The 7,676-nt window shown below is 39.1% G+C and overlaps 1 protein-coding gene across 9 annotated transcripts in view; it reads left to right on the top strand.

Annotated features, from left to right (window-relative positions):
• Positions 1–2,374: 2,374 nt before the first annotated feature.
• Shab (Shaker cognate b) overlaps positions 2,375–7,676 on the top strand; it is a 54,866-nt gene continuing 49,564 nt past the window's right edge. For 6 of the 9 annotated variants that reach the window (XM_069502901.1, XM_069502908.1, XM_069502907.1 and 3 more), the window contains exon 1: positions 2,375–2,763. The gene's annotated coding sequence lies outside the window, so the exon portion shown is untranslated. Of the gene's footprint in view, positions 2,764–2,859; positions 2,988–7,676 lie in introns of those variants that run through there. The other 3 variants (XM_069502902.1, XM_034975619.2, XM_069502904.1) reach the window with 3 other exon arrangements.

Genomic DNA, 7,676 nt, shown 5'->3' with positions numbered 1-7,676 from the left:
GTGCTATCCCTTTCATAATGTTGCTTGCGGAAAAGGATAACACTAGATTTAGACCCGTTAATTTAGTTTAGCTTAGAGATTGTGTACAAGAGAATCAGCCCCAATCTACTATTATAAGTCTCTTTTAAGTGACTGTCTCAGGTGTATACCTAGCTTAGGGACAGTCGGTATTTCTGTATACCTACTTAACAAATTGGTATGTTATTATGTACAAGTAAGTAAGTATATATAATTGTAGGTAGGTACCTATGTTTTTGATCAATAAATAATTTTAGGGTTTAAACTATCGTGAGTGATTTCCATTATATATAATATCTGTCCCGGCTTTACTCACGTGTTTAGTCGACGGTAGCCCGACTAGTTTCGAACCCATCCGGGGTCCTTTTTCAAGGGAGTCAGTTCGCGCACGCGCCGCGGTTGTGTCACAACCGGATGGGTTCGAAACTAGTCGAGCTAACGTCTACTAAACACGTGAGTAAAGCCGGGACAGATATTATATCATATAATAAATAATTTATTATTATTATTACTTTTATGTAGTACCTAAAACTAAACTGTAACTTATTTAACATAGACCGTACTGATATTTACCTACTTAATGCAATGAACTGCAAGCTTAATCTGTAATCATAATATGTATATATAAAAGGAAAAGGTGACTGACTGACTGACTGATCTATCAACGTACAGCTTAAACTACTGGACGGATCGGGCTGAAATTTGGCATGCAGTTAGCTATTATGACGTAAGCATCCGCTAAGAAAGGATTTTTGAAAATTCAATCCCTAAGGGGATGAAATAGGAGTTTGAAATTTGTGTACTCCACGCGGACGAAGTCGCGAGCATAAGCTAGTGTATTATATAAATGGAAAAGCTGACTAACCGACTGACTGACTGATCTATCAACGCACAGCTCAAACTAATGGACGGATCGGGCTGAAATTCAGCATGCAGATAGCTATTATGACGTAGGCATCCGCTAAGAAAGGATTTTTAAAAATTCAACCCCTGACGAGGAATAACAGGGGTTTGAAATTAGTGTAGTCCACACGGACGAAGTCACGAACATAAGCTAGTCATTTTTATGTTTCTTTTAATTTAAGTAACGATTGTACTTTTATGTAGTAAACCCAGTGATGTGGTTATCTCTAACTCTATGAGTAAACCTAAACTGTTAAAACTTATTTAACATATAGGTAGGTCTAGGTACTAATATTTACCTAATTTACAACACCAAATCCGCCCCAAACAGACTTTGTATGGAAGGTATACTAGGTGTACCTAGGTACACGTTGTAACGTGCAGGATGCGACGCCCGCCCTCCCACTATTAAAGAAGCAAACGGAGATGTAGACTCCACAATCTATATACAGTAGAAACTCGATTATCCGGCCCTCAGTCATACGGATTCGCGATTATCCGGACTACCAACCGAAAATTGTTCGGCCAAGTGCGAGTCAGACTCGCCCACCGAGGGTTCCATACTCGGGTATTTTTTCCGCCATTTTGTACTATAAATCAAAAACTATTATGCATAAAAATAAATAAAAATCTGTTTTAGAATGTACAGGCAGAGCCCTTTCATATGATATCCCACTTGGTATAGTAAGTTATCTTACTTTGAAAATTGAAACTAAGTAGTATTATAGTGAACTACATAATATACACAAAACCGGCTTTTCTCCATAAATTCGATTATCCGTATTTTCAATTATCCGAATCCCTAACGACAACAATTATTAGTCCGGTAAATCGAGTTTCCACTGTACTTAATATAATATATATAAAAGAAAAAGTTGACTGACTGACTGACTGATCTGACTGATTGATGACCAACGCACAACTCAAACTACTGGGCGGATCGGGCTGAAATATTTTGGCATGCTGATAGCTATTATGACGTGGAACATGGACATCCGCTCCTGAGGATGCTCCTGTGTTGGTGTGAAACGTGCGTTTGTGTACTATTGTTTGTATAATATGTGTATTGCTTGCTTTTCCTGCTTCTTTAGTAGTAAGAGGGCGGGCAGTGCATATCACATCTGCACGTTGCGCCACACTTTGTCTGTTTTGGTTGGATTGTAGCAAATTAATCTTGTAGTTCCTTGTAAACCATAGAAATCTGCAAAGTATCTGCTTTTGTCCAATAATAGCTACCTACTGTTATTTTTTGTAGTATTCTTCATGCAATTTCAACACGTACTTAATAGTATAGAATATTATTACTTAATTCTACATTGGAAGTACACTACTTGTTAATATTAAAGCGTATAATGAGAATCGTTGTGAAAGAAAGAAATATATTAGTTATTTTTGCGTTGCGCAGAAAAAGCTCTGGGCGGCTGAGTGCGGGGCGGGCGGCGAACAGCGAGCGCAAAATAGCGGTAGCGCACAGTCGGCCTGCACCGGCCCGCTCGCGACCGTGCGCTGCTCTGCTCGCTCCCTGCATCCCAGTCGCGTACCATACGTGAAAAGACGATCGCGTGCTAACTCGGACACTCGTATACCCATCCGACCGGTGTTCGCTCGATATTCGCCCGGGGTCTAGTTTCGTTATTGTGCAACTTGTTTGCAGTGATCGTGTAGTGCAACCATATAACCCGTTACTTTCATCAGACTGATTAAGGTGCCTTGGTAATTCTGTACAAGCCTACGTTCACGTGGACTTGGAGTCGATAAGAGACTTATTCACCTCCTCGACGAATCCTCCTCCTCAAGGTCACACGAGGAGGCAAACATCATTCTACTCCAGTCCAGTCTTTAGTAAGTGTCACTCAGAGAAAGCTTTATAAGGCTCGGCCCGTCCCCGTATTCACGAAAAACCTTTTCGGGAAAGGTGTGAATATTTAAATTTCAAAGTGAAATTACATATAGACAGCACTGTACACGAGCGCCGTGCATGAATTTGCATCGATTCGTGTAAGTGCATGACAGTTAGTGACCCATTTTCGCAACTAAGACACTCGAAAACTCAACGTTTGGCAAAGGTACGGGTAACGAATTTGGCTGGTAATAAACTATTTAGAGATAAGTATTTTCAACAATAAGTCCTAAGCATAGTGTGAGTAGGTAACTATGCACGAATACTGTGAAAATAATTCCAGTGAATTTTTTTGCATTGATTCATGTAGATGGGTATTTTCATTTTGCTATACAGAACTAAGTAAGTATCTAGTATATTAATTACCTAAGCATTTCGACAATAGTGCTCTCATTTAAGTAAGCAGCTGCTCAGTGGGTTTTCCACACTATGGAATGCAATGAACCAAAAACGAATATCGGAAACTCTATAAAAATAAGAATTTATCTCAAACTGAACTACGGGAGGGAGAGTTTCAAAAAATTTGCAAGTGCATATTTTATTTACTAAGAGTAAGAAACAAAATGTACATACAGGAATATATACCAACCCATTTCATGAAAAGCTCTATACTTCTCCGTATTCTGAATAAAACCCGATTATACGTCTTATAATTAATTCTCGAGGTTATATTAGGTAGGTACCTGCCTATTGTTTTTGTACCAGTTACCACTTATATGAGCTTGTTTTGTTCGGCTAGGCAAGGCAATCTTATCCCATTGTCACAAGTCGTTTAATAGTATTTATGTAGCTTTGATAGCCTAGTGGTTAGGACGTCCGCCTCCTAATCGGTGGTCGGGGGTTCGATCCCGCGGACACGCACCTCAACTTTTCGGAGTTATGTGCATTGTAATTATATATCACTAGCTTTAATGGTGATGGAAACATCGTGAGGAAACTTGCATGCCTGAGAGCTCTCCATAATGTCCTCAAAGGTGTGTGAAATCTGCCAATCTGCACTTGTCCGGCGTGGTAGACTATGGCTAAAACTCTTCTCACTTTCAGAGGTAACTCGTGCTCTGTAGTGAGCCGGCGATGGGTTGATCATGATGATAATTTAGCTTTGGCATTTATTCGAGTGGTGATATATCTGGTAGTATCTTAAGTCGGTAGATATGTACCAGAAGTAGGTATGTAGCCAAAACTTTACAGGTGTCAAGTATGTATGCCAGTGTGATATTCAGTGATCTGTTGTTGATATGTACGTGTACAGTGAAAATAATATGTGTATTACTATTTATTGAGTATGTATTGTGCATTGGTAGCATCTAAATATCATACTGACATAACCTGACCAACTTGAAGGAGTCTTAAAGTTTTTTATACGAGGTAAGTAGCTCAATTATTTTTAAAAGCAAATAATAGATGTGCAGCTATATGACTTTTTCAAGCCTTATCTTCATTAATAAAAAACCTTTGCCAATAAGTTCAAAGCATTGACATAGGATAAAGGTTCAAAGTTAGTAATAGGTCACAGTATTCGGTTAATAAAACTTATTTGCTAAGGCTTTTAGTAAGTTGTAAGGAGAAGGCTCAATCAATGAGAATGTAGGCCTGGAGCTGTTCCAATTTATGTACGTCAGTCGTGACCCGGGCCTTAAAGATTGTAGAGCCTCGTAGGAGCCGTAGGCATTGCGTCTACAAGTTCTACAAGCACTAAGTAAGATGACGTTCTCACTTCTCTAACGATGCTAATGCTATGTTTATTCAAGAACTTGCACCACCCAAGACCAAATAAATTGAAGAAATTTATATAAGTGCTATCTACCTATACATATAAAAAAATTGGTCAAGTGCGAGTCAGACTCGCACACGAAAGGTTGCGTATCATCGTACTTAAGAAATAACACCATTTTTTAATTTGAAATTTTTACTATTTGTTGTTACAGTGGCAATAGAAATACACATTCTGTGAAAATTTAAAGTCTTTTTTCTTTTTCTTTCTCTTTCTCTCATTCAGACGGACAGCCCGAGGAGGAATAGGGCCCGGTTAACGCCCTTCGGGTATGGAACCCTAAAAATGGAAACTGTTGTACATATCAATTTATAGCTCAAACTGCTTCAACTAGTTTAACTTCAACTCTTGCTGCAATCTAGAAAGTTTTGCATGTGGGTTTCTCTATAATGTACCCACTAAAGCCCCCACTAAAAAAGGATATTGATAAATATAATAGGATCGTTAAAATTCTCCTACTCATTCACCTTTCTACTATCTATCGTAAGTACTGCAAGGCATCGTCAAGGTCTGCACTCATACGTAGTCAAAATTCCACGGACATGTATCAAGCGATTTGCTTCCTAGTTTCTAAATTATTCGAACGCCTAGGATATGGAAAAGGTACCCTTCCGGAATAAGTTTCCCCCTCCACTTTTAATACCTCTTTAGTATCTTTAAGTCAAGAGTGAATAGGCATCTTCTATAGGCAAGAGCGCTCCATTTTAGGCTGCATCATCACTTGCCAGCAGGTCTGATTGCAGCCAATAAATTAAAAATTCACATAATCTAAATCCACATAAATGAAGTCGCGGTTTAATATAAAAGCTTCTTAAAATTGTCATAAGCTAGTTAGATGGTAGGTAGTGGATGTTAGGCAAAGTACAATATGTCGCACAAGTTATACCTAACACTTTTAAGTAGAACACTGGAATTTAATGACGGACTTGTCTTAAGACCTAGAAGAACCTACCCATAGCGAGGCCACTATGGACCTACCTATATTTCATGATTCTAAGTCAATGGGAAGTACCCTATAGGTTTTTTGACAGACATAATAGCCGAACAGACAGTCAGACAGACAGACAACAAGTGATCTTTTTAGATAAGGGTATCTATTTTTCGTTTTAGGTACGGAACCTTAAAAATAACCTTGCAAGTCGACACGTGCAAGCGCTAATTAAAGTGAACCAGATCTACCTCGATATAAAAGCTTTATCAGATACAGAAGCTAAATCGGCATTGTTAAAGCGAGGAGTGCGTTTGGTAAGGGAAGCGGATATTGATCGGACGGCGCGAACAAAGGCACTTCACCTGACTTCACCTGTGCTACAACTAGGCCAACCGTAGGCAACAGGTCTAACGTAACAGGTTTTTACCCAACATGGCCTTAAAACTGCTGTAAAATTCGCACAACTCAGTCTTCCTATATACATACTAATATTATAAATGTTAAAGTGTGCCTGTCTGTCTACTAGCTTTTCACGGCAACCGTTCAACCGATTTTGACGAAATTTGGTACAGAGATAGCTTGGATCCCGGGGAAGGACATAGGCTACCTAATTTTTATCCCGGAAAATCAAAGAGTTCCCATGGGATTTTAAAAACCTAATGCCACGCGGACGAAGTCGCAGGCATCATCTGGTATGTATATAAAAGTGAATATTTAAATATTTAATTGTCAAAATTTTGCAATAAATCTTAAAGTTATCATATCTAATTAGCTGTACAAATCATCTCTCGTGGAATGGTGCCAAGAATAGTGGCTGCATTTACGCGCTGGACAGCCAGGTTGATCCTTTGCGTAAGAAATATCCATCCATGATTGCGACCCATCGAATTCTTTAATTTAAAATTGCCCCGATTTTCAAACTTAGCTGCCTGTTGACACTAAATATATCTTAGTTTATCAAAATAAATATTATGTAGAGTACCTAATTATAAAATTATCATCCTTTGAGTAGTGTATAATATAGGTATATAATAATATAATATATATAATATATTATATAATATAATATAATATATAGCGATTTTTTAGACCTTTTACTAAAATGAAATTGCAATGTGGCAAAGGCAATGTACAGTCGTAAATTATTTGTAAAAGTGTTATAGCTAATTGCTTCCGGATACAATAGGTAGGCCATAGGCATATTACGTGACAGGTCGAGATAGCACTCGGGGTATGAGGCGGGGGAACACCCCGCACACCCGCACGTCACCCGCGCTATCCCGCACAGGGTTAGCGCGGGAGCTGTGCGGGTGTGCGAGGCAGCCCTACCCCGATTTCCATCTCGACCTGTCGCGTACTTAATTATGTTGTGAGGAACTATTTTCTTTGAAAACAGAATTCTATTAGATATTTTTGGCAGTTGTGGCAGAGTAGTATGTGGCGTGGCGAGTGGGTGTTATAAATGGTAAAACCAAAGTGAACTAAACTGTAATGTAGCTCTCGGAAATAGTTATAAAATAGTAATAATATAATAATAGAAGTGTGTGGAGAGAGTGGAGCAGTTTAAATACCTGGGGCATGTTATATCCTCTGACCTGAAAGACGATGCAGATATAGAGAGAGAACGCAGGGCGTTGTCTGTTAGGGCGAACATGATCGTCCGCAGGTTTGCTCGTTGTTCTGTAGCCGTCAAAATCACTCTTTTCAGAGCATATTGCACCTCCTTCTACACGAGCAGCCTGTGGATCGATTACACGCAAAAGCAGTACAATGCCCTGCGTGTACAATATAATAATGCATTCAGGATGCTGATGGGGCTGCCCAGATTCTGCAGCGCGTCAGGGATGTTCGCCGAGGCGCATGTAGACTGTTTTTATACTACTATGCGAAAGCGGTGCACATCCCTGTTGCGTAGAGTCCGGTCCAGCCCCAATGGCCTCCTGAAGGTATTTTCTGACAGGATCGACTGCCAGTACTTGAATCACTGTTGTATGATTCACGTGCTGGCAAATCGATCCTGTCCTAATTTAAATAGTTATAGATTTTTTACTAACAAATAGGTTTAAGTTTCGTGTAATTACTAACACTAATATTAATAATTACTAACAATTAGGTTTAAGTTTTGTGTAATTACTAACACCAATATGATC

This window comes from Maniola hyperantus, chromosome 14 (assembly GCF_902806685.2).
Source record: "Maniola hyperantus chromosome 14, iAphHyp1.2, whole genome shotgun sequence".
NCBI classification, from domain to species: Eukaryota; Metazoa; Arthropoda; class Insecta; order Lepidoptera; family Nymphalidae; genus Maniola; species Maniola hyperantus.
Note: the sequence above shows the minus strand (reverse complement) of the source record. Positions and strands in the feature narration are given on the sequence as shown.